The sequence below is a fragment of the Sturnira hondurensis genome, unplaced genomic scaffold, assembly GCF_014824575.4.
Source record: "Sturnira hondurensis isolate 20B ecotype Veracruz unplaced genomic scaffold, ASM1482457v3 Scaffold0020642, whole genome shotgun sequence".
NCBI classification, from domain to species: Eukaryota; Metazoa; Chordata; class Mammalia; order Chiroptera; family Phyllostomidae; genus Sturnira; species Sturnira hondurensis.
Window position 1 is genome coordinate 2,765,441 of NW_028093273.1, and position 26,407 is coordinate 2,791,847.

Genomic DNA, 26,407 nt, shown 5'->3' on the forward strand with positions numbered 1-26,407 from the left:
CGTTGCTCAGCGTCCTTGCCAGCACTGGGTGTGGTCAGTCCTTCTCATTTTTGTCATTTCTGCAGGTGCAAAGTGGTATCTTGGTGTGGTTTTTCTTGGTATTTCCCAAGTGACTAACGGTATGGAGTAGCTTTTCACGTGCTGATTTGCCATCTGTTTCTTTGGTGAAGGCGGCCCATCTTCGGCCACCACCCCCCTTTTTTTTCCAACTTGAATTACTTGTTTTCTTACTGAGTTTTGAGAGTTCTTAATATTTTATGAATTTAGGTCCAGACATATGCTTTGTAAATATTTTCTCTTTATGCCTGTGGTTTGCCTTTTTATTCTGTATCTTTTGAACAGTTTTAAAATTTTGTTGAAATCCATTTTATCAATTTTTTTTCTTTCATGGATATACAATGAGTGTCATTACTAAGAAATATTTGCCTAAGCCAAGGTTGCCAGTATTCTCCTATGTTTTCTTCTAGATCTAGTGTTAGGACTTTGCATTCCAGTGTTTCTTTCGCAGATCTTACGGAGTGTTGCCCTTCTCTTCCCTAGAGCATTAGTGAGCCAGGGATTCCAGGGCGGTGCGCATCCGCAGAACTCTCTGTGGGCGGCTCTCTCCTTCCCGCTTCCTGCCAGGTTTCAGCCTCGCTGCACTCCCATCTCTGCCCACGTCCCGCTGTGTAAAGATGCTTTCAGGCAGTTGTCTGGGGCAGTCGAACCCCTTACCTTATTTGTGTCCCTGTGTTGCCTGTTATCCAGCCTCTTACAGCAGTTGTTTTATGTATTTTATTAGGTCTCCTAGTTGTTTCCCATCGTTTGTTTTTAGTAATGAGTGTAAATTCGAACTCTGGTATAACTGATTGGGTTCTGAAAGCGTTTGTCTTTGTCATTTTAATTTTATATATAAAAATATTACCCAATACTACTTTTAAAGGAAAGAGCAGTTTGTTTTATTTTTGTTCGTAGTACATAGAAGGGAGCAGTATTTTAAACTGTTTTGTTTGTTGGATCCTGAACTGTGCTTCCGGCAATGACAGGCATTAAAGGTATCTCATGCAGAGAATGGTCTCAGACATCTTTTATGAAGTAGTTGGTTGTGCGGTATGGTTTTCAGGCTTCCTGTACTCCTTGATACTGCACTAAAAAAATAGGCATGAAAAATGGAGGAAAGAAAGGGAGCTCTTTTATTTCTTATTTTCTACTTGTTCTAAGTGTTAGTGAAGGGAATGTCGATGTAATGGGCTGAGATAATACTTGGAATTCTCTGTAGTCTTAGATTAGCTTGGTCACTGCATCTTTTACAAGTGACCTTTTGTGTTAAATGTATTTTCTTTTTTGTTCTGGATGACCTGGCACCTGAGGCCTTGCAGATCCCAGAAAGACTGTTCCTTCAAGGGCGGGCTTATTCCTAGAGTCAGCCAACTGCTCCCCCGTGAGCGTGCTTTCCCTGTGCCCGCCGCCCCCTAAACCACGGCTCCTATCTGCCACCTACATGCTTTGGAGCTCGCACTGCTCGAGTCCCTGTCTTCTTGCCCCGATACTGCCCCTGTTCCTGGTACCAGGCACCTAGGGGAGGTGTGCTCTCCAGAGCCCAGGGAAATCTTTCATAGTGGCCGTTCGTCTGCCCAGCCTGTCTCGCCCGTTCCTTCCTGGGGAAACTACAGTCAAGGCCCCGGCCCGTCCTTCCTTGCTCCGTCTGCCTCCCGACTGACCCGGTGCTTCCCAGCAGGCCCTGCCCGATGGGACGTGGGGGTGGCCTGCCTCTCCTCTTGGGAACTGGGAGTAGCGAATGTCTTTTCAGTGACAGCCTTCCCCTGATGTTGGCCTCACTGTACCTGAGTAAAAACAGAATCCAGGTACACTTTAAAATGTAGGTGGAAATTATATTCAAAACTATTAAACATACATTTCTTAGGATAATTAAGTTGTATGTATTGAAATAAAGTGAGGATTTGGATAGAAAAAGAAAGGGATGCCTGCCTTAATGACCAACGTCAGTTCCTTTGCCCATCTCTTGCTTTTGAGGGATTTGAAAGGGAAGGAAATGAAGGGAGTAGAGAAAATGAAGGAAAAAAAAAGGTTTGAAAACAAAGGGCAGGATGATTTGATAAGAGCATTTTAAGTAGAAGTAAAACTTCCCTACCCCTAGTAATAAATCAAAGTTATACCCATTCTTTAATACTGAGACGATGATGATGGTGATCACATTCACTTCATTCTTAGGAATCATTCATTGGGATGATTAGGAAATACAGTAATTACAGTATTTCCTTAGGATCACATTCATTATTAGGACTCTAATAACAGTCGAATAAGAATGGCACTGGAGGAAGGGGCAGGGACCCCACTGCCCTGCTGTGGAGGGTGGAGGCCCTTTGGCAGGCGTGTTTGGCCCTCACCGCAGGCCCTACCACTGAGAGGGCGGGGCCCTGGCTGGACACACAGGATTCCCAGAACTGTGGTGCTCCCTTTTCGTTGGGTCTAAATCTTGACAGCCTTAGTGTCAAGAATTTTGCCGTAGAAAAGTTGATTAGCATGTAGTTAGATTTGTCAGCATTTATTTGGAAAGGAGAGACTCCTTTAACTTTTTAAAAATAGACTTTTCTTTGAGTAATCATGAAATATTAAATATTTGGGGGAGTAGGAAGATGGAAAAACGTCAGCAATTCTTAGTTAATAGAGGTAAAAAAATAAGTGAGGGGGTAAAGCAGTGAATGGTGAGGCTGCGCTGTGCTGTCAGGTTGGGGTAAACACTCAAAGCTGACTTGTGTTGTTTCCTCAGAGACATGCTTTCAGGCAAATTACGACTTGCAAGTGGTAGTTTAAAATTTCATGTGCAGAACTGTTTTTGTAAAATCCTGATTTGTGATGGCAGTTTCTCTTTTTATTTCAAGATTTATTTGTATGTGATTAAGATTTTGAGTAGCATACATTTAATCCTTATAAATTTCACATTATCTCTAAGTATAAAAGATGTAATAAAACCAATATAAATAAAAGTTTTATATAGAAAATGAGATAAAGCAGATGATCCCAAACTGATGATTTTTTGACTTAGAATACACCAGAAAAAAAGAAAATATTTTATTATAGAATGAAACTTGAACAATTTAAATCAAGCATGAGACTTTGGATGTTAGAACCTAAGCAATGTGAATAGAACAGAAAAAAATTTGCAAAATAAGTCAATTATTACAGGGTTGTGAGGATTCCCTTTAGCGTTTGGAGAGTCGCCTGGGAAACTTACTCCCGGTTGAACTCTGGGGCCTCCTCCCTGCAGGGTCCCTGTGCGGGTGTTTGTTCACTGCACCATGAAAAGTAGTGACATTGAGGCTTATATTACAACTGCAACAGAGTGACCATGTGTTCCTTTATTTCTCTTTTCACTGACCTGTATTAATCACTGATAATAGTTTGAGTGCCCCAGAGTTGGGAAAAGGGGTATCATAAAAAAGCTGAGGCATTTATCAAAGATTTTAAATTGCTAGCATATGGGTTGAAATCAGCATTCCGGCATGTTTTGTTTTGCGTACTTCCCCTTGCATCTCATTGCCTGCTTTGCTGCAATCTCTACCACTCCCTGTTGCCCTGAACCCATTGCTTCCTATGTTTCTCTTACCTGGCTGGTTATTACTAGCATTAGATTGTAACCTACTTTAAGGGAACTTAGTGACAGATATCTTGACTGAAAAAAACTGGCTCAGTTAAAAATTATATCCCTGACCTTACCAAATAATTTGACCTGAGGGTGTTCCTTAAAAATATTTATTAGTCTTGCATATAGTACTTACATATTGTTAGTTCCATAACCTCTAAAGGAAGTCCTAAATTTCTCATGTTAGTGAATAGGCCATTGTCATCCACAATATTGCACAGTTTGAAAGTAATTTATTGTTGTTTCAGTAGTGTATTTCATGGCTTGGAATGACGTATACTTTTTTAGTTACATTTTATCTGGTCAGTTGTTCAAACTAATCTAGATTCTCTTTGAACTGGCGGTAGGATACAATGGAGACATGAAAAACGTAAATCTGAAGAAAATTTCATGCAATCTGAAGCTCCATCAAACTTGCAGGGGTATCCAACCTGCATCCTGCAGGCCCGTGTGACCCCGAGTGGCTGTGAATGAGGCCCAACCCCAAATCATAAATTTACTTGGAACATTATGAGATTTGTTGTGTGATTATGTGTTGCAGTGTATTTAATGTGTGGCCCAAGACAACTCCTCTTCTTCCAGTGTGGCCCAGAGACTCCGAAGGGTTGGACACAGCTGATGGATACACTGTTCCTCTTTCATCCGGTCACGGAGGGACCAGACTCACACCACGTCAGATAAAGTGGGCTCCTCGATGCCTCCCGCCTCCTCCTTCCTTACCTCTTCAGCATGGAGATACCTGATCTTTCTTTCATTCAAGTTACTCTGTGAACCTGACCTCCTGGGAAGAGAACAAACGAATTCCCCACGCTCTCCCCTGCCTTCAGAGCGTTCACTTCTCATTAGTTGCTTCCCATGCAGGAGTGACTCTGCCCCTTCTTGTGTGCAAATAGTCACATCATGCATGCCCCCAGGGACTGGGACACAGGCCTTGTCTGTTGCCGATATCATTATTATTTTATTTTTACACTGCTAACATTTATTTCTATCTTCCCCAGTCATACTCTCACAAGATTACTTTATTAGATGTTGTCTTCATTCAGAGTACTGTGTTGGAACATTATTATATCTGGGGATATATATCTGAGGGATACCTATGCTATCCCTCTTTACCCATCTTCCCAGGCCACTTGAGAAACTTCTATTCCTATTTCAAACCCAGAATAAATGGTGCTCCCCAGTATGACTCTTTGTAACATTCTCCTCTTTCATCCGATTCCTGTCATGCGGTTCAGGTATTTTATTACTCTCTTACCTTCTGTCTTTAAGGAAAGAGTGTGTCCTGGTGCCCAGCACTGGGAGTGCAGGGGATCTCATTTAATGTTGAACATAGCCGAGTGCATGTTGCGTTGCAGGCAGACGGCCCCCTCCACTCCCACACCTGCACTGAGTGTGCGCAGTCTCTTCCTTTGCCTGGGCTGGGGGGGAGCCTATTTTCCTTATTCATTTTTCTTCGGGCTCTGCACTCACCATTGCATTGGGAGAGGTTGAAGCTAGAATTCAGAGTGCTGAAAAGAGACTGTAACTAAGCCGTGCTAACCCTAGAGGGTTACAGTGTCTGCCCTAGAAATTGATCTTTTCATGGGATGTGTGGCTTTGGAAGCAAGGACTCCTTGTACTGAAATGAAAACTTGGCTCTCTTGGAGTTTGAAACCATTTCCTCAGCTCTTCCTGCGTTCTAAGGACATGAGAGAGGAAACTGGACCTTTGTCGTGTATAATGGGATCATGCAGTGTTGTGGGAATTTAAATTTGCACAAGTAAGCAACAGTGTTTTTCCTAGTGGTTACCTTCAAATTCTCTGTCTTCGGGCTGCACATTTCTCCTTCAGTTTGGGGGTGCAGTACATCTCAGATGGAATGGTGCTGTGTAGAAGAGGATCATGACCTGCCTTTGAGAGAGATTGTGGACAGGGCTCAGTGAGTGAGCTCAGGTAGGGCACTTTATTTAGAACGAGGCGTGTTACATAGGAAGTGCTCCATGCACATGTCACTATTAAATAATAAAAAATGTCAGCCGTCGGTTAAAAAAGGGGATCAGAAACATGTTGTAGGAAATGTATTATTTGCCATGGATGTGGCTATTTATAGACCCGCGGAAGGTGGCCAAGAGATGGTCATCAGAAGGGGGACATCACCTCGGTTATGAGTGGTTACCTGTCATCAGTGTCTCCAACAGGGTCACGTGACAGTGATTTGGGACAAAACTGAATCAAAGAGTTTACTGACTGTTTTAGGCAGAGTCATTACTAGAGAACATTTCCTCTTTTCCTTTATATCTAAAGGTTTAGGTTTAAATGACCCTGGAAACCTGCATGTTTCCCATACCTCTACAGAAATTGAGATTAATCCGTAAAATTCATCGGCCAAGTAATTTGAAGTAGGCAAGTTAAATACCTGTTTTATTCCTTTCATATTTTCCCAGCTATACTTCTAAATTGATTTAAACTTTTTATTTATTTTTTACTTTTTAAAAAAGATTTTATTTACTTATTTTAGAGAGAGGAGGAGGGAGGGAGAAAGAGAGAAAGAGAAACATTGCCGTGTGAGAAAACATTCATCACTCATCAGTTGGCTCCCTTTGCGTCTTGACCAGAGACAGAACCTGCAACCCAAGCATGTGCCCCAACGAGAATCCCTCGCTTTGCCAGAGAACCCTCAACCAACTGAGTCACACCAGTTGGAGGTGGTTATGTGCTTTTCAATAAGTGTAAACCCTTGAGGGCCACAGCATTACCCGGATTCTGTGTCCAGTGACCTTAGTAGGATGGTTGCTTTGGGACTCAGCACGCACCAGGCCACTGTTTCCCCGCGCACGAGTCACCTCTCCCCAGGTGCTGCAGGCGGTGTTTGGTTTACCACCAGGAGTCACTGTGATGTCCTTTGCTTTGTGCACTTAAGCACATCTCTTGCCTGGATAGAATTCAGTTTCATCTCCAGCGTAAACACCTTCAATTTTAAGAAGAGCTGTGTGTTCCCCCTCGTTCCAGATGTCCCACTTCCAGCTGGCAAAAATGACCTTGGACCACAGCCTTCCAGGCATGTTTGTCCTCATAGGAGTCCTGTTCCTTGCAGGCTCCACAGGCTCCAGGAAGGTGGGAGGAGCTGATTTAAACATTTTGAAAATTAATGAGGAAAATTGTTGAACGGTTTACTGAATTGTGCATGTTATTTATTACTTGCAGTTACTCAGATTTGCTTTGCATATGAATAGAAACCAAGTATAAACATGTTTGTCTTTGACTTCAGAAGGAGTAAAGACTCTAGAAAAGCTTCCCCTGAGCCCCATACTTATTTTGAAGCAGTTGCTGTGGAATTTTGAACATTGTTGGCGTTGATAGAGTAAAGCGTGTCATGCTCCCATCTTCCCTGTTTCAGGCTTATTAGCTGGCCAGCTATTATTCTGTGGTTATGTAGGAGAGACCTGCTTTAACAGAAATCATGCAATGGTTTGGACCAAATTTAATGAAAATTAAGCATTCCATCCAGAGCCCTAATAGGAAGTATTCTCTGGGCACTGCTGTTGCCTCCCTTAGAAGGACTTTGTTACTGTGTTGCTGGTTAACACAAGGATGATGGGCACGTTTTATAAACTTAATAGCACTGTGTCAAGAATCAAGAGACCTTGTTACCAGGCCTGGTTTTGCCATTAGCTTGCTGTGGATTTAATCTGGTCTCTAATAGCTCTGGGCCTCAGTTTGTCTGTCTGCAATAAATGAGGAGTTGAGGTAGACAGTCTTGAAGGTCCTTTGCAACTCTGAGATTCATATTTTGCATCCTTTTAACTTCTTTTTAAAAGATTTTATTTATTTTTAGATAGAGGGAAAGGGAGGGAGGGAGAGAGAGAAGGAGAGAAACATCAATGTTTGGTTACTTCTCGCATACCCCCTACTACGGACCTGGCCCACAACCCAGGCATGTGTTCTGACTGGGAATTGAACCAGCAACCATTTGCTTCTCAGTCCGGTGCTTGATCCAGTGAGCCATACCAGCCAGGGCTGTCCTTGTAACTCTTAACAGTCTTTGAAATATGACAGGCTTTCTTTAGTGCTGATCTGAGTTGCAGTAGGTAATTAGGATGTGACCTTAAACCGTCTAGGAGATCTGAGATGCAGGGGGAGTCACACAGTTGGTTTGCTCAACAGTGTTGTTGAGCCTGACTCTCGGGGTCAGTATTCTGCTTGATCAAACCACAGGATGCTTCTGAGACAGAAGTCTGAAAATTCGGATGCTCTCAGTTCTGTTTCTTAAGCCCTGTGATGGTGGCACTGTGGCCAAGGTGACAATGCATTAGACACAGCTTTCTTCTTGACACTTACTGAATGAAAGGAAGATGACTTTCTGCAAAATGGAATTCTTTGAAACTATTTGGCACATGGCTAAGCTGAACATAGGAAGAAAGTAAAAGATAAAATACCTATTCTAGAGAGGGTGGAAATCTAATTACAGTGGCTCTTTCATTGAAACCCAGTTGAACCCTGTCTCTGTGATGATATTACCGTTTTTGGGGGGGGTATCAGATGCAAGCAGAGAATGAAACTGAACTTTTCGAGATCACGTGATGAACAAAGGTGATAAGTAAATGAAACAATTTTCATTACAGGCTCTCCAAGACATTGTAAACCTTTTTCTGGAAGAAACCTTTTTCTGAATGTGTTGTGCCACTCAGTTAAGTGGAATACAAAATATTTGTGACCAGATTTTTGAGTTTGATGAGAATAGAGTATTAAACAAATATTTTGACAGTGAGGGATAACACTTTAATTGGTTGTTTCTTTAACAGTGAGGGTGTGATGGGGAAGATGAATTCCAAGAGCCAAAGAGGGTTTGAAGGCAATGCCTGTGCCACAACAGGTATTAAGCTAGGTCAATGGTGCAGAAGTTCATTGCTGTTGTTACTTGGTTCTGTCAGGTTGCTAGCTAGCTGTATTCTATTTACTTCCTTAGTTTCGATGGCCATTCAAAGGCAGGCTGATTAAATGCTGCAAGAGGATTATTTTACTTCACAAAGCAGTTGCCCATGAACTCTCTGCTCATATTTTGTTTTTTGTTTTTGTTTTAAGGAAGACAAGAAGGTCTGCGTCTGGCTTTAGGTGTGTAGGGATTCAGTGCCTGGCAGGGCCTATTGGGAGACAGGTCCTTGAGGGGTCACATGTGCGCTCTGCAAGGCTGGCTGGGCCTCCACCAGAAGCCTTCTGTGAAAGGGCAGAGGGGAGGCCTCGCCTTTCTCCTCGCAGCTTTCGTGTCTCATTGACACCAGCTTTCAGATAGTGCCTTAAAAACACTCAGCGATTTCCAAAGCATACGAATTATTTTTTATATCATACACATGGAAATAAAAATACACACACAGAGATGATTTTGTGGAGAGACAGCAGGGAATAATGAGGGGTTCTTGCACTTTGATACACATCAGAAGCATCTCAAGAACTTGTTCAAATACACCCAGCCCTCCACCTCCTGGGATGGGCTCTGAGAGAGCACATGTCCAACGGGCTAGGGGGACTCCCGGAACAGCAGCTGAGGAGCGCTGAGCCTCATCTGACCTTACCCCCGAATTGTGGGCGGTGGTGTCCATCTGGTGGGCTTAACGGAGGTGGTACTCAGGAGCTCTCCCTGACGCAGCCACTGTTGGAGTGCGTGATTTTGTCCATGAAGTGTGAAATGGTTTTTATGTTTACTAAAACCTCTCCGTAGTGACTGATAGGGAATTGTTCATTTTGATTGGGTTCGTCTAATGATCATTTCTCCGTTTTCTCCACTGGAAGTGCTTTTCATGTTTTCCCAGTCGAAGCTTGTCTTTTCGTTTGAGTCACTAGCATGACATCTAATATTTGGGTTTTGCTCATTATTTATTAATGGGCTTCTTAGACATTTACCTATGAATTATTAAGCAATAGATGCAATGAAACAAATGTGGCATTTTAGTAGGTGACATATTTCTTCATTTAGCATGGTGCACGAATTTGGAAAACTAAGTTAAATGCATGCTGGTTATGTTGTATTGAAATTTGATAAGTAACTTAAAGATTAACTTTATAAAAGCTGAAACTTAATTTATTTCTGAAATCCTAATTTTTCATTTCCTAACTGTTCCAGGTTAATGATTTGAAAATAAAATGTAATAACCTTAGGAGTTCATTGGAATAAAGGCATAGCCAATTTCTGCGAATATGCTTAGATTCCTTTTTATTTTTTGTGTACTATTGATATCTTTTTTATAGAATGACTAAATGGTGGGAGGAAGGAAAGATAATTTTTTTACAAAACTATATCCTATGTGCTGTTTTATTTTTATTTTACATTTGACATATGCTGGGAAATTCTTGGAAAGGTTTCTTTATGTTCTTCTCTCGTTTGTCGAACTGTTGGGTCATGTTCTACCCCAGTGCAACTTTGAAAACAATAACACCACACAAACATCTTAAATACAAAAACGAATATATTTTATGCTTTGAATCAACCTGCCTTTAGGCATGCTTCTCCACTATTACGTGGGGTAGAGAGATACAAAATACAGGTATTATAATTTCAGCCTTGCCCAGAGGCTTTTTAACAAATCAGGAATTGGACATTGTGATTATTGTTTTTGCGCTCACTCCTGGCTGCTCTAAGAACCGTAGGTGTCCCCTCAGGCAGGCAGCTGGGAGGAGGGGCGGGGAGCTGCAGTCTCTGTCTGGACGGCTGCATTTCAGCCTGCGGTCAGTGCAGCCACCTTGGCCGGCAGCCCTAGACCTGCTTTGTGTCCCCTTGACTGGTCCTTTGGGCACAGGGAATGCCGAAAACATTTATCTAGGAAATTTTGAAACGTAGACTTTTTTTGACATCATTCAGATCTTCAGGGTCTGGTGATGTTTTGAGATAAGCCTTTTAAATGTCTTTCCCACAGAGCGAATGTGGAAAATTGTTAGGTTACATGGTACAAAGGGCCTTGGGATCATCCGAGGAGCCTCTTCCCCTCCAGGAGACCTTCTCCCTGGTGTCGGAGCCGCTCATTCCAACCACGGACTGAGAACGGATTGGGCTCTAGGGAAGAAGTTGTTGGCTATCTAGATAAAATCATTTTAGATAAGCAGCTAAGTAAAGAAAGTATAAGGCCCATTGGCTAATTTATGTTGTGTAACCTGTAAGCTGACTCAGAAGGTATATGTGAAAGGTGAGTCCAAACATCTTCGGTGAAGGCCAGTTCATCAGAGTGAAGACGGTTCTGGTAAAGTCTGGAAGGTTCAGCATTCTTATTTCATAGGTGTGCCTTTTACTGTGTAGATAAGCGTGTAGATAGGAGATACAACTCTTGCCCCACAATACTTTTAATCTTACATAAAGAATGGAGGTTTTTTCACATTAAAAGAGTTGCTTTATAACTTTAAAAAAATACACTGGGGTTGTTTCCATTGACAATGAAGTATTTTCCATAGCTGGCAACTATTGGTTTGTAGATATAATCAGACTTACTGCACCGAGACCTTACTGATCGATTTAGATGTTTCCAGTTTCTACTTATCATTTTCCGCCCTTTTTCCCCATCCATGAGAACATTGCAGTGCCTATTCTTATACATACATATATTTGTACCCACTATGTGGTGCTTTTATAAAAAGTAGTGAAAAATCAATGCAGTGTATGCATGTGATAGAATATTTCACATAGCAAAGATGAGGGGAGAAGGCTGCCTTCCCCTCCCCCATTCCCTGCCTTGAGATAACCACTGATGTACATTTTCTGGTTTATCTGTACAGATGTTTTTAATACACAAGAAGGCAGATACTGAAATAAGCAGGGTGTGGAATGGAGGGGCAGTGGCGTGCAGATGGTCCTGGGAGTGCAGCTCTGTGTCTCATGGGGGAGGTTTGCTGGAGCACATGGCTGCTGGTATGGATTTCAGAAGTGGGATTTAGATACTGTGTAACTGGCGTATTTTCCTGGATCTCATAGTGACAGCCCTCTAGTGTGGAGGGACAGAAACAAATCAAGAAAGAATCAGTGCAGGGAAGATGTGAGCAAGCGTCACCTACTGCAGATAGGGAATGATGTAGTTCCCTGAATTGGGCAATGCCCTTTGCAGCCTTTGGTGATGAGTTTGGAGCGGACCAACACATGGATGTAAGTTTAATGGAATCGCTTATAATTGCTGACAGAGGAGCATCGTTTCAGGAAGGGAACCTGGTGAGAACATTACAGCATGTAGTTTCAACCAGATATGAGGAACTTTTTTAATATGAAAGAGTCAGGGTGAATAGGAAGGTTCATCTGTAAGACATAAAGTACAGGAAGCAGTAGTGGTGGGAGAGGGGTGTTCTATACCAGATGAGGTAAGACTTGACCACATCAAACTGGAATCTTTTCTGAGGGTAGTTTCTTCCTAGGGTTTGAGACAAAAAACAGACTACAGGAAATTCAAGAGGGAAGCAGAGAATAGGATTTTGAGCCAAGGTGGAGCTTTCTTTGACCTTGATTATGAATAAAGATAATAAAATATGGGGACATTTCCTGCCCTTAAAGGGAGTTTGCATACAAGTCTCTTCGTGTTTTTCTTTAAAAATACAGTGAAGTTCCAGGCTCTGTCGACCCGGTATCATCGCCCCACCTTTCCCACAGGTGGAGGGATAGACTCTCCCTCCTGTAGCTCATGGAAATCCACTTCCCAGGGCTTGTGGCCTGGGGTGAGATGGTGGTGGGGGCCCCACCCAGCCTGAAGCTTTAGATTTGAGTGGCTGGCACTGCTGCTGACCTGTGGTGTGGTCCATGCTGACCTCCGGCTCCTCCCATGCCCCCTGGGTCACTCCTGAGTTTCCGAATTTGAGCTCTGCCGAGGTTCCCCCTGGGGTTCCCACTGAGGAACTGGTACCATGGCAGTCTGCCTCATACCTCCTGGACCTCTCGTTCCAGGGTCAGCTGCTGTGGATGATTCATTTTATGGATGGGTAATGAATGAGTCTCCCAAACAATGCTAGGAGGCCTCTAGGCTGCACATGGGATAATAAAACTTAACCTTTAGGGTCACTGTCAGGATGAATGGGACAACTAGCTCCAGATGCACAATGGATTCTCAGTAAGTAGCAGCGACCTTACCATCATTCTTTCTGACGTGCAAACCCACTTGGACTCTGTGCTGATTCTTGCAGCTAAGGGCCCAAACCATTGCTAGAGATGGCTATTGCCTGTGTAGTTGAGGCTTCCCTCCTGGCTGAACCCTGGCCATCTGCCCTCACTTCAGACTTTTAACTCCATGCCTGCCTTTGTTCCAAACTCTCTGGCCCCTGCCTTCTTGGGTAGCCCCTTGTCAGGCCTCAGCCTCCCACCCCTGGCTAGAAAAGGGTGAAAGGCCCCTGTGGCCAATGAATACCAACACTTGTGTCCTCGAGTTTGGACATAGAGCTGGAGCCAAGTCTGAGATTTTGAGAGGCAGAAGATATTGGATGTACCTCCTTATCAGTTTAAAATGACTAGTTTAAATTCTGCCCATGTTTTGTTACAGCAGTGTTACCTGAGATTTTAGAGTACATACCGAGTTTTATTGTTCATATTCTCAATTGATTAAAAAATATTTCATTCAAAAACATTGTTTTCTGCTTTCTCTGAATTGCTCCTCATATAGGTGCAGGAGATAGTCAGAAATAAATATTAATAATAACAATAGCTAATATCTAGCACATGCTCTTCTGGGCATGTTCGTACATGTTCATTAATTCTCAGTAACTACCCTATGAGTAGTACTCTGATGTACACATGGGGGGGGGCGGGGGGGGGGAAGAGACCCGGAGAGCTGAAGTATCTTGCTCAAGGTCACACAGCCATTAGGTAGCAGGGCCAGGCTGCGAACACAGGCACCCTGGCTCTCAGCACCTGTGCTCAAGAGTTCTTGCTGCTTACAGGATCTCACAGTATTGGCTTCGTGTGGCACCTGGTTAGACAGCCAGACTCTCAGGCTCTACCCCAGCGCGGCAGAATCGGAACGTGCATTTTAGTACCCTTCCCAGGTGATTCTGATGCGTGGCCAGGTTTGAGAAGCACTGTGCTAGACCATTTGCCTTAGGGTCTCCCCAGCCATGAGATCGTCGTGATGGGGGCAATAAATGGGTATAGAAACATTTACAACTCACATGGTCCAGGGGAACTTTCTGCCTTTCTGAAATTTAGATACACCTTAGCCTGAATGTGCGTTGAGTGCTTCAGGCATTTCAGAGCCCTTCCCAGACATCACCATGGCACACTTTGTCTCTTGTTTTTCCTTGTGCACACACGCACACACGCACACTCGATCATGTTCAACTTGTGAGATTTAGTAACATTGGAGACAAAATGGGGACATCACAAACACAGGGTGGAATCACATCTCATGTTTTTTNGTTCGTACATGTTCATTAATTCTCAGTAACTACCCTATGAGTAGTACTCTGATGTACACGTGGGGGGGGGGGCGGTGGGGGGAAGAGACCTGGAGAGCTGAAGTATCTTGCTCAAGGTCACACAGCCATTAGGTAGCAGGGCCAGGCTGCGAACACAGGCACCCTGGCTCTCAGCACCTGTGCTCAAGAGTTCTTGCTGCTTACAGGATCTCACACTATTGGCTTCGTGTGGCACCTGGTTAGACAGCCAGACTCTCAGGCTCCACCCCAGCGCGGCAGAATCGGAACGTGCATTTCAGTACCCTTCCCAGGTGATTCTGATGCGTGGCCAGGTTTGAGAAGCACTGTGCTATACCATTTGCCTTAGGATCTCCCCAGCCATGAGATCGTCATGATGGGGGCAATAAATGGGTATAGAAACATTTACAACTCACATGGTCCAGGGGAACTTTCTGCCTTTCTGAAATTTAGATAAAACTTAGCCTGAATGTGCGTTGAGTGCTTCAGGCATTTCAGAGCCCTTCCCAGACATCACCATGGCACACTTTGTCTCTTGTTTTTCCTTGTGCACACACGCACACACGCACACTCGATCATGTTCAACTTGTGAGATTTAGTAACATTGGAGACAAAATGGGGACATCACAAACACAGGGTGGAATCACATCTCATGTTTTTTGCATCTTCGCCTCCCTTCCATTCACTTTGAGACCGTCCCCAAAGTTTGTGCTCCCTGAGAAATGCAGTCAGCCTGGTCCCTGCTGAGAGCCCACTGCCTCATGGAAATACCACCAGATTTGCCGGTCCTCGTCTGCCCCCACCCTCCCCATTCCAGTAAATACATTTCTTTCTTGTTACATAATTAATTATAATCCAAATGTAATCCCATAGTGGACATAGAAGGAGTGGCCAGCTGGCCTCAGGGGAGTTGGCCAACTTAAAGGACAAGAATGAGGGAGATTTTGCCAGGCAGAGAAGGCATGTGGGAAAAAAAAATAGCATTGCTTGATGGGGAGTGTGGAGATGGGTGTGGTCCAAAGTGTCGCCACTATCCAGGCAGAGATGGGGAGATGAGCCTGCCTCGTGAACTGCTTTGGGCTTTGTTTACCATAATATAGTTAAAGATTTTCACTATGCGGCAACCAGTCTGCTAAGGGCTTTACATGTGTTTTATTTGCAAAAACACCCTGTGAGATAGACATGCTTATCTTCTTTTGCAGATGATGAAAGTGACAGTGGAGATTAAATAACTTGCCCCAAGCCACACAGCTCCTCACAGTGCCTGGATCTGCCTGTCCTGAGAGCCTGGGCTTTAGTCGCTGTGCCTCCCCGCGTGGCACCAGCAGTTTCTTTAGCGAGTACTTTAGAAGTTACTATAAATGTACTGCTAGTGTGTCAAATGAATGCAGTGCACACTAACAACACAGCATGTCCTATTTTTTCATTTGATTCTGGGTCATTTTGAGAGAGACTAGTTTTCCTGGAGTCCCAAGGGGGAGTACATGGGTTCCTATGCTCAAATCTGGGTGTAAGCATTGGGGTTCAGGCACTCACTAATATTGCAGCGTGAGCTGTCTTCGATGACATTTTCCTTACCTAGGTAATTTCGGGGTTTCCTTAAAATGTGGAATCTTAAGAAGAAAGCAGCATAATTTCTACATCCAGAAAAGAAATTTATCCTGTTGCTGTATTTTTCAGGCTATAAGATGCACTTTCCCCCCCAAATTTGGGAGGAAAAGGGGGTACATCCTACAGTCTGAATGTAGCTTACCTGGCTCGCTGTGGGGAGGGGTGGTGGAGCGGGGTCACTGGTTATTAAATATTTTACCACATTTTTTGTTTCAAATTTTTTTTTCTGTTTTCCTCCTCTAAAACCTAGGTGCCTCTTATGGTCCAGTGCATCCTATAGGCCTAAAAATATGGTAATTCTAAATCCTTTTACTGACATAAGGATAGTTCTGCTGGCTGTTTGGTATAGTGATACCTTCTTATTTAAAGTGAAAGTTTTCTTCTGTTAATAGGTAAATTAGTAATACAGGTATTTTATTCACCTCGAAGTTCCTAGGAACTCTGTTTTTCCGGACACATCAGACTTCATAAAGATTTTGGGTTTGCTGTGGTTTCTGATGCTTCTCCTTTCATGTGGTACTAGCTGGCAAGCAGGATGGTAGTTCCTCCGTAGTTGGTGATGTTACCACGTCAGCATTGGGTGCTCTCTCCCCTGCGTCACTTAACTTTCCTTCTGGTACTTGTTCTATGCTTCAGGATCCCTAACTGTCCTCTGTACTGGCATCAGCAAGGCATGCTAGCATTTTCTCTTTGGAACCAAGAAACACACGCAGTTCAGGAAGTGTGGCAACCATATACATGCCGGGAGAATTGGAGGATGTAAACTTGGGCAATCCACTTACCTTCAGCGGACCTCAGTTTCCTCATTCATAAACGGGCAGGTGTAGGTCAAGCCTTTAGAAGAGGCATCGAAGGATCCCCACCTAAGTGAGGTCTAGAGTTCAGGTGCTTGTGAAATTTCACCGCTAGTTCTTGGCTGTTTTTATGTTTAGTAGGTTTTAACACTCCTGTAAATTTAACTATGATATCCATTTTTCCCATTTACAATTTATTAATAGCTTTAATGAATTGTGAATGGCAGTTTAATTAGATCATCCGTGTATAATTAGGACAGCCATTTTTTCCCACCCCCCAAGAGGATCTATTTTTCATTTCTGAGTATGCAGCTTACCCCTAATCTAGGCAATGAAGCATTTTCCAAAGTGGGGAGGTTTTCTCTATTCCTAACAAACATAAAGATCACTTGGCTTTTTCTCAAAAAGCCACATGAATAAAATATGGAGAGCCGTTTTGGCTGAAGTTTTTGTATGTGATCATAACCCAGACAAACGTTGACCTAACGGCAGTAAATTCAGTTCAGTGGTAACAAAGCAGCGTGGAATTTAAGAAAATCTGGTTTCGGTTTACTGCGTATTTTCCTACTTTTTGTGTAAAGCAACTTTACAGCCATTGCATATCTATTTTGAGTGCCAACTCTCAAGGCTGGCGTGTAGATTTTCATTAAAGTGTTCTTATCTCTTTTGTGAAGGTGCCATATTAAACAGGTGAAAGAAAATGAACCTTATCTGATGGATGGCCTCCAATGAATAGTCAAGGAACTGTTGGCGTTTGGCTTTGCAGTGTGTTTTTGTACTTCCATTTGCGTATGGGTGTGCCTGATATTCTGGGAATTCACAATACTTGAAGCAAATAAGGAAGTCCCGCGGTGAAGCCAGACTCAGAGGGAACTGGAAGGCTGACAGGTAGACCTCAGCTTCCCCAGCTGCTGTGCTTCCTTCTGCACTCTGGTGGGCCACGCCCCTCCGTGTTCTGGGCTGAAACATCTCTCCCGTGCTCAGTAATTCTCTCTCTTTTCCCATCTCTCCTTTTAATTTAGCTCCTCCCAGGAATCGGTTAGGGTGTTTAGATGTTGAATGCCCAAGTTATCTAGGTGTTCTGGTCACTCTGGTTATCAGCAGGCGGGTTTGGAATCGCAGCTAAGTTACAGAGGCAGTGCGGCGCCATATTTATGATGTCCATTGATTATGTGACAGCACTTTGGTTAATCCCACTCTGGATGAGTTACATTACAGTCACAGGAGCAGACCAGCAGACAGGAGAGAAATGCTTCAACAGAAGAGATGACAGTTGACAAGTTAATATTAAGGGTCCACGAAGCTCTACTTGCCCCCAAACATCTTCCTCACTGGCTGGTCCAAAAGGGGCCTGAAAGAATGGGTTGCAGAATGGTTAAGTTTGGTGAGGGAGGAAAGAGGCATAGTTTGGTGTCCGATTTAAAAAGGGTAGATGGGGGGAGGCAGGTCGATGGCACACAGATGGCTAGGGGCCTTGGGAGAATCGTGACAACTTGTACCTTAGGCACAGCTTTATAAAATAGCCTCTGTTGGGGAATATATCCGGTGGGCCGAAAAGTCCATTACTTTTTTCTGTAAAAAAAAAGACACAATTTTTCATTTTCACCAGTAACTATTGATTTGGATATTTTGAGTAAGTCAGCTATCTCCTGCTATTAACTTCTAGTGGGTAGAGGTCAGGGGTGCTGCTAAATCTTCCAGTGCATGAGACAGCCCCACAGTAAGAGGATTATTTGACCACAATGTCAGTAGTACCAGGAAACTTCACAAACCATTTTTGACGCGTTCAGTCATTCACAGCACCTTCTCCACACACTGCACAGATCTTTTTTTGTGTGTTTCAGTCATGTTTTTACCTTTCTTGAAATAATAAAGCATAATATGCTAAAAACGTTGCATATTTTCTTCCATCTTCAATATTAAAATGACTGCACCACAATTTTGATAATTTTTTAAAAATGCATGCTGATATGACAGCTGTCACAGTGCAGAACTGTTTTGAAAGGCGTTAGAGACAACTAAGCAGTCCTAGAGACATCACCCAGGAAAAGAGTGATGGCATTTTTGGCCAGCCCAACACTTGGCTTCTGAGTGAATTTACAATAGAAAGAACACAAATGGAGCCCAGATTACTTTGTTCAGTTGAAGCTTTGTGAGTCCTGTTACAATAATTCTAAAGTGCCATTTAGTATTATAACTTTTGATTTAAAAAATATGTTCAGTGTACCAACTTTAAGAAGTACAGAAAAGAATAAGAGAAAAATCAGTAGGATTGCCACAAACAGATACCATATCACTCATATTACATGTCTGTATGCATCACTAGATGTTGAACAGGTATCATTTGTTCTTGCTGCCTATTTTCTCCTCTAATACATGCATGAATATATTCTCTTGCTATTAGGATAATTTGTAAAGCATTACTTTGCTAGTTGCCTAACATGATGTGGGACAATCTTAAAATAAGACATTAGTCATTCTCATGGTAAAGGTACTTGATCCGCCCCCGATTTGCACTGTGGCAAAAACCAAGGTTTAATTAAAGGTGGATGTGTGTAAATGCAGGTATTTGAGATTTGCATCATGATAGAAATGGAAGGCACTTTTGAGTTTTTCTAGTTTGACTCTCTTATTGTAAATAAAGGGAATTACGGCCCATATTTATGTGACAGCTCAAGGTCAGACACTGTAGCCTTCCTGGTGTTCTTTGCCCATTACATCATTCCATGCTTAAGAAATGGGACACGTCATACTCTCCCTTACTCCAGATGCATTCAACATGTGACAGCATACTCTGTACTTAACATCTCTGGGGGTCTTTTGTGGTTTGTATCCTGGCTTTAGAATGATTGTGAGGCTTATATTTGGCTCCTGAACCAGTATCCCTGAGGGGAAGCCATTTCTTTGGTTCTACAGCACAGGTGGCAAACACGAGGTCCCTGGGCTGACTCCGGCCCCCCACCTTGTTTTATGCAGCCTGGAACCTTGTTTCTACCTGGCGGCAGCACTGAGCTCCTTGCTTCTAGTTAAGGAGTAGTTACATTTACACAGTCCTAAAGTTACATTCGATCCTTTGAAGGCAACTACGAGGCCGATGTGGCCCCTGGTGAAAATGAGTTTGACGCTTCTGTTCTACATGTTAGAATAATCCTCACATCTGTGTTGGCTTGAGCGCTTACAAGGTCAGAAATGGATTTGACAGTGCCAGATATCTGCTATTCCTTGTATAATACGTGATCATGCTTTAAGATTTTCTTGTGTAGTTTATCTCATTTTTCTCCTCAGAATACAGAGTCTTGGGGAAGTCCAAAGAGGGCCCTAAACCACCTCACTCCTTTATGTCTTCTGACTTAAGTATCTGTAGTCTTTTAGCTTTCATCGATTCTATTTTATCTGTGATATAAAGTCCTCTGTAAGGGGTAGAGTGTGTTTTTTCAGTTTCTTTTTTAACATCTTTTTTCTTTTTACAAAGTAATCATTCAATTTGTAGAATTAAGAATGTGTAAGTTAGCTTGGGCTGGTGTGGCTCAGTGGATTGTGTGCTGCCCTGCGAACCAAAATGTTGCTGGTTTGATTCCTTGTCAGGGCACGTGCCTGGGTTGCAGGCCAAGACCCTCGTTGGGGGTGTATGAGAGGCAACTGATTGGTGTGTCTTTCGCACATTGATGTTTCTCTCCATCCTCTCTAAAAACATATAAATAAAATGTTAAAAAATATATGTTAGCAAAAACAAAAATGGAAAAGTTGCTTATTCCACCCATGTAGAACTAATTATTTTTAACACTATTGTAAATCTGTTCACCCTACTTTCTGTATATAGATTGTAACTGGCAATGTGGATGGCAAAATTGGATCATAGCTCTTGAGTTAGGTAAAGAAAGAATTCAGGGCCAAGAACTCAAATTATTATTATTAATTTTTTTCCTCTCATTGATTTTAGAGAGATGGGAAAAGAGGGAGAAACAGAGAGAGAAAAACATTGATGTGAGAGGGAAACATCAGTTGGATGCCTCCTGTATATGCCCCAACTGGGATCAAAGCACAATCCAGGCTTGTGCCCTGACAAGGAACTGAACCACTGAGTGATTTAGTTTCTAGGACAGTGCCCAACCAATTGAGTCATACCAGCCAGGGCAAGAACTCAAATTATTAAAGTTGGAAGAGGTACTTAGAAAGTTACAGAGGTAGTACAAGTGAGCCAGCTGGGCTGTGTAGGCTCAGGAGACAAGCTACAAAAACAAAAGAAGGGCCCATGGAGTTTTGGAGAGAGAGGCCAAGATAGTGTGCTTGTGGGGAGGGAGAGGGGGACGGAGAAGGTGTGACGTGCCCCGAGAGGAGGGAGGGAGAGTGCTGAGCGAGTGGATTGGAAAGTTCTCAAGGGGTGTGTGTGTGTGTGTATGAAAATTTTTGAGAACTGGTGTGATGTTTGTAGATGGATTTGTAATCCACTTTTTCCATTTAAATGTTCATTTATCATGAACAATTTTATATTAAAGGTAATAAGATACCAATTTTCATGGCTGCATAGTCTCTATTTTATTCATCCTCTATTGTTGAATGTTTTAAGATTTTAAGTTTTTGATGTTTTTAACCAATTGTGGGATATGCATTCTACATAGCTAATTGCAAAATTTGAAGTTATTTCCTTGGGAAAGGACCCCAAGAATGGAATCCTGGTGGTGGGGGAGGGACAGGGCGGGGCGGGGAGTCTGTACAACATTATAGTGCATGATAGCTGTTCCCAAATTTCTCTGAGAAGCTGTTGCTTTTTGAATTTCCCCCATGGGTGTAGAGTGTGAGTTTCCCCCTATTTTTCTTAGTTCTGTGTATTACCACTTAAAAACAGTCTTTGCCAATTTAACAAGTGAAAAATATTGTTAATATCTGAATTAATATTTTTAATACTAGTGAGGCTAAATTACTTTTTCATTGCCTAAAGTGTGTTTTTGATGCCTTTTGCTTTATTCAGAAAATTTTCTTTTAAAAAATGATTTACAAATGCTTTTTATACATATTACTATGAACTGTTTGTATATTTTTGCAAATATTTTTTCCCAGTGTGTTCAGTTCTACTTTTAATGCACTGTGTACTGTGGAAGTTTATAGTTTTTGGTAGAATTGCTTCCAGAAGCTAACACAAAGGTGTGTTAACGAGGTCTCCCATTTCTGTGGGACTATTTTACTTACTAATACTTTTATAAAGTGTTATATATTTATAAGACGACTCACTTAGTCATTCAGTGTGGAATTAGTCTTCTTCCTTTTATGATCACAGAGTGAGGCCTTACCTATAAGAGGGCACAGCTATTTAATACAAGCCACTTTTCTCTTTAGTGTAGGACTGAAGGTCCCGGTCTACTGTGTGAGGTAAATGTCACTTTAACGTCTCTAGCTCTTGACCCTGTAACATGTACCAGGAGGACTTTAGGTCTCTTTGCTAGCCCTGATACTTATTTTTATTTCACGTCCTATATTTTTCACCTTTATAGTATGTCTTCTGTGTTTTTGATGCTGGGTTGCAACCCTCTGGCTCACCTGTAAAATCCAAACTATCCCCTCATGCTATGTACCTCTGTTTTCTGAATGTATTCCTATGATAGGGTTAACACTTCCCCACATATTTTCAATGGCTCCTTGTAGGCTATTGAATCAAATCCAAACTTTAGCATGTGTGAAGTGGAAAAAGAACAAAGCAACTACAGCAAAGCCAAAATATAAATATGTACTTTACAGGGAGAGGAAATGCATTAAGTAGCAAGCTTTCCTAACACAATAGTCTGATGCTTTGGCTAGTCAGATATTTGGCAACTCATTCAAGTTTTATTACCTGAGATGAGAATATTCTAGAACTGGGGCCAAGATGGAGGCATAGGTGGAAACACCGTACCTCCTCGCACAACCAAATTTAAGGACAACAAAGATTTAGAAGCAAAAACACAACCAAACAGAGAGAAAATTGAAGTGTACTGAAGTCTGACAACAACGAACCATTCATCCAGACCAGCAAGAGGGGCAGAGTCGGCTCCCAGCAGAGAAGGGTCCTGCAGGAAAAGGCAGTGGTTAGTGGACTGGGCGTGTGCAGGGACGAAAACCCAGTAAGGCTTGCAAGCGGACTCACATTTGCGTGCAGATAAACCAGGCAGGTTTAAAAACTGGCAGTGAGACAGACTGCACACAACCCAGGGCCCCAGCGATAGGAATTAAAGCCTAAAAGCACTGATTGGAGAAACTTTCCGGGTTGAGGTGCTGGGAGAGGCTCCCAGCCTCACAGGAGAGTTCACTGGGGAGACCCACAGGGTCTTCAAACGTACACAAGTCCACCCACCCAGGGACCAGCACCAGAAGGGCCCAATCTGCTCGTGGGAATCGGCAGAAGGGACCGAAATCTGAGAGAGGAAGGAACAAGCGCCATTGTTCCCTCTCTGACCCCGTCCCCACGTACAGCACCACTACCCAGTGACTGGGTCACCCAGCCCTGGTGAACAGCTAAGGCTCCGCCCCTCATACATAACAGGTGTGAACAGACCAAAACATTATGGCTCAAGCAAAATAACAAATCAAAGACCCAGAGCCAATACTTTTAAGCGACCAAGAGGTAGCCACCCTATCAGATGCACAGTTCAAAACACTGGTGATCAGGATGCTCACAGAACTGGTTGATTTTAGTCACAAATTAGAGGAACAAATAAAGGCTAAATAATAGAAATTAAGGGAAATGCATAGGAAACCAATAGTGATGGAAAGGAAACTGGGACTCAAATCAAGGGAGTGGACCAGAGGGAAGAAAAAAATGACCAAACAGAAAAAAATGAAGAAACAAGAATTCAAAAAAATGAGGAGAGGCTTAGGAACCTCCAGGACATCTTTAAACATTCCAACATCCGAATTATAGGGGTACCAGAAGGGGAAGAGGAAGAGCAACAAGTGGAAAACTTATTTGAACAAATAATAAAGGAGAACTTCCCCAATCTAGCAAAGGAAATAGACTTCCAGGAAGTCTAGGAAGCTCAGAGAGTCCCAAAGAAGTTGGACCCAAGAAGGAACACATCAAGGAACATCATAATTACATTAGCCAAGACTAAAATGAAGGAGAGAATCCTAGAAGCAGCAAGAGATAAGGGGACAGTCACCTACAAAAGAGTACCCATCAGACTGTCAGCTGATTTCTCAAAAGGGACCTTACAGGCAAGAAGGGGCTGGAAAGAAGTATTCCAAGTCATGAAAGGCAAGGACCTACATCTCCAGCAAAGCTTTCATTTAGAATGGAAGGGCAGATAAAATGCTTCTCAGATAAGGTCAAGTTCAAGGAGTTCATCATCACCAAGCCCATATTTTATGAAATGCTAAAGGGACTTATCTAAGAAAAAGAAGATAAAAAATACAAACAGTGAAAGGACAGCAAACACACAGTTGCTAACAACCACACCTAAAACAAAAGCAAACCAAGAGGACAGCTAGATCAGAGTGGAACCATAGAAACGGAGATCACATGGAGGGTTAGCAACAGGGGAGTGGGAGGAGAAGGGTGGAGAAGGTACAAAGTAGCGTAGACAGTAGGTAGAAAATAGCGGGAGGGCAAGAATAATATGGGAAATGTAGAAGCTGAGGAACTTGTGATACATGGACATGAACTAAAGGGGGAGAATGTGCGGGGAGGGGTTGTACAGGGTGGAGAGGAATGAAGGGGGGAAATGGGACAATTGTAATGATATAATCAATAAAACGTATTTTAAAAAAAGAGAATATTCTAGAATTGACCATGGTAATGGTTATGTGACTATACTGAAAACCACTGAGTTATACATTTTATTTTTATTTAAAAAGATTTTATTTATAGAGAGGAGGGAAGGGGTGGAGAAAGAGGAGAGAAACATCAATGTGTGGTTGCCTCTCATGTGCCCCCCTACTGGGGATCTGGCCTGCAACCCAAGCATGTGCCCTGACTGGGAATCAAACTGGTGACCCTTTGGTTCCCAGCCCCCGCTTAATCTACTGAGCTACACCAGCCAGGGCAAGCACTTTTTTTAAAAAAGATTTTATTTATTTATCTTTGAAGGGGAAGGGAAGGAGAGAGGGAGAGAAATGTCAATGTATGGTTGCTTTTCAAGCACCCCCTGCTGGGAACTGGCCTGCAACCCAGGCATGTGCCCTGACTAGGAATCAAACCACGATCCTTTGGTTTGCAGGCCCGTGCTCAGTCCACTGAGCTACACCAGCCAGGGCTATACATTTTAATTGGGTAAGTTTTAGGGTATATTAGTTATGTCTCAACAAAGCTGTCATTAAAAAAGTGTATTACCTGTACATTATAAAAATTCCTATTTCTGTTACAGGACAATACAAGCAATAAATAATGACTTAATCACTTTAGAAATAATATTTATAAATAAGAATACACAGTCAGGGGAAGTTTCCTCACCTATATTCTCAACTCTTTTTTTTGTGGAATATCTAGAATATCGTAAGTCATTCCATTTAATATGTAGTATATTAGCAGGCTTCCTATAAGAAGTCAATGGTGAGCGTACTTGGGAAAGCCGTAGAAAGACAAAAGAATGTGAAAGTGATTAGTGTCAGCATTACACTACAGCGTTTGGGCTTTGGAGCTCTGCCTCAGTGGTGTGTGTGTGTGTGTGTGTGTGTGTGTGTGTGTTTATATAGATGGTTTTGTGAGTGCCTGGAATGTCACTACACTTAGCAGTGCTTAGTGATGCAGTATTTCTTTTTAAAAAATTTGTCTTAATATTTTGCTTTCCATCGATCTAATTTCTGCCAACTTCTTATGGGTTCAGGTAAGCTAGCACTGTCTAGGTGATGCTAGCATTTTTTTAATGACCACTGTGCTTTTTTGTGATGGAATACTTCAGAGAATATTGCACAGAGTAACGGTTGGTTGCTGATTGTTTTTACTCAAACTACTATTATTACCCAGCCTCGAGTGTCATATTAAAGTGTTATTGGGTCAGTGTTAAAGAAATTGCATCAGTGTATATACTAATGTATTGATACATTTGGACATGTGATGGGTCATGTGACCTAAAATCAAGACACATTCCAAGAGTCTCTTTCCCTTTAACTCTAATTTTTGTCTCTTGAAACAATTCCATGGATTGTTTAGAATGAGGAAAGGCTCAGTTTAAATTAAGAGGGTAATTAGTTTCACTTCCTCTTTTATCAGTCAAATGGTAGGAAGTCGTCATATGTGGGAGCTTACTAAACATTAATAAAATGCACCAGTGTGCTTTTCTCTGACTTTTACTTCCTCAAGGAACAAATCTCGGTGTCAGGCTTTCCTTTCTTTTTCCTGCCTGCTGGTTGTACATTTTTAGGTGTGACCTTTTGGAGCAAAGAGTAAGTTGTATTCTTTCAGGAAGAAGGTGCATTTTCCATGGGCAACTTAGTTAAGAGTATGGACAAAGGCCCTTTTTGTTTGAGACTCAGGATGACTATAGCATGTTGGATATTGTCACTGGCTTGAATGCCAGAGAAACATGGCCATCGGGCACAATAAATTAGAGTGCAGAATTTAAATGAATGAAACAAATCGGGGGCGACTCTTTAATGAACTGGGGGAATTGTCTTGACATCAGCCAGCGGGCTGCCTCCTGTCTTCGGACAGTGCGCGTGGATGCGGATGGTGCGTCACTCTATCGCCTTGGACTCGCTCACGTCGAAAAGAGCAAGAGCACTTCAGGGCCCTGTCCTCAAAGCTCCTGGAGCATTGATTATACTGGGGCTTCTTCCTCCCTCGACTGGTAAATGTTCCTACTCTTTAAAGAAGCTGAATCTTAAAAATTGTTTTTGTTTTATGCTTCTAGGGGAAGTGAGAACCCAAATGATTTTCTAGTGCATTACTCCATGGGGGAGTTGTTGAAGTCTCCCAAATTATCCTTTTGAAAATGATTAGCTTCAATAGCCCTTGCTGGTGGTATTAGTGCTAGTAATGAGACCCTCAGTAGGTCCTCTGGTTTTCATCAATGTTAACATTTCCTCC

General features: G+C 42.5%; 1 protein-coding gene and 1 pseudogene across 1 annotated transcript in view; one reads left to right on the forward strand and one right to left on the reverse strand.

Moving 5' to 3' along the window:
* Positions 1 to 26,407, forward strand: part of GNAQ (G protein subunit alpha q) — a 263,208-nt gene that overhangs the window by 58,481 nt on the left and 178,320 nt on the right. The gene's annotated exons all lie outside the window — the stretch shown is intronic.
* LOC118976056 (60S ribosomal protein L35a-like) lies at positions 6,341 to 7,931 on the reverse strand (annotated as a pseudogene).